The sequence below is a fragment of the Physella acuta genome, unplaced genomic scaffold (assembly GCF_028476545.2).
Source record: "Physella acuta isolate Inbredline_101_S28 unplaced genomic scaffold, ASM2847654v3 ptg001852l, whole genome shotgun sequence".
In the NCBI taxonomy this organism is placed as follows: Eukaryota; Metazoa; Mollusca; class Gastropoda; family Physidae; genus Physella; species Physella acuta.
This window is the reverse complement of record NW_026733360.1, coordinates 138091-139476: the sequence shown is the minus strand read 5'-3', so window position 1 is coordinate 139476 and position 1386 is coordinate 138091. Positions and strand designations below refer to the sequence as shown.

Here is a 1386-nt window from a genome sequence, read left to right as displayed (position 1 = left end):
TCGGGCGTTTGTCGCATTCGGGCAAGTGTCCATTCGGGCATTTGACACATTCGGGTAAGTGTCCATTCAGGCGTTTGTCGCATTCGGGCAAGTGTCCATTCGGGCATTTGTCGTATTCGGGCAAGTGTCCATTCGGGAAATCGGCCTTCGGGCAAACGGCATTCGGGCAAGTGTCTTTCGGGAAAACGTCCGGCTCCCGTAGATAGTATAGAATCGGCTAGTTAGGTAGGAAGAGCCTGGTATGTATTACTCCCAAGTCCCCAACATTATAGCGTGGAGGAGGTGAGGTGCAAGACTGCCGGGAACCAAAAGGGGTCTGCTCTCGACCCTAACCAGATATTTTGACTTTAAGCTGCGGCCTTCACGTAGCTTCGGAAGAGTGCCACTAGTCGGACCAAGCTCATGACCCCCCCTAGTGGGTGCGGAATGGCTAGTGGTAGCTAACAGCAGCTAGAGGTGTTTTAGCAACGTGCGTTTATTTAGTATTTTATTCACATCATGCAAAAGAAAAAAACAGTGCCTACTATAAAAAAAAATACATTTTAGTCGTTATATAAACAAACCCTACTCTATAATTGGTAATTAAATTCCAATTATTCCGAAAAAACAATTTTTAAAATAATAAACAATGGACCCTTCTGAAGCAGAATTTCTTGCGGAAAGGGAACACCTTAAAATCATCCCAAACTTTTCGCAAGAGAAGATATATCTAATTAGCGGTGATGTAGGCACCTTTAGTGCTGGTCTTCCTGTTACAGTTCCCCTGTGGCTTGCAGTAAATTTAAAACAAAGACAGAAATGTAGATTTATTACTACAGAATGGATGGTCATAGAGGCTTTGAAAGAAGAAAAAAACAAGAAGAGGCTTATAGCAGATTTTTCACCCATATGCCAAGTCTATATGGAGATGACTCAGCTTTTGTTACAGTGGGGAACAGATGGCATTCCCAAAGCAGATGAAATTAGAACTTTAGTCAAAGACATCTGTGATCTTAGGATAGCAAAGTTAAGATCGCATGCCAAATTAAACTACTTGACACTGATGGAAATTACTACAGTGCAAAACTTCCTCACCAAAGCATTAAACCATATGCAGCAGCTGCGTCTGATTACATCAGGACACTCAACTACATTTCGGTCTCAGACATTTTGAAATCAAGATACAGTTTTTAGTGGAGCTTCCCTATATAAACACCTATTGCTTACTTTTTAAATTACTTGGAAATTTTTCATAAGTTTATTTAACCTCATCTCATTGAATCTGTAAATAAATACTGATTTATGTTAAGAACAATGCTTTAATACAAGCAGTTTTTAACATTAAAAAACTGGTGCGATGTTTACGTGTATGGTTCCAAAATCTATAGCGATGACGGAGAGACTGAT

At 40.3% G+C, this 1386-nt stretch overlaps 1 pseudogene; it reads left to right on the top strand.

Moving 5' to 3' along the window:
• The first annotated feature begins 594 nt into the window (after positions 1-594).
• Positions 595-1154, top strand: LOC131930809 (DNA replication complex GINS protein PSF2-like; annotated as a pseudogene).
• The last annotated feature ends 232 nt before the right edge of the window (positions 1155-1386 follow it).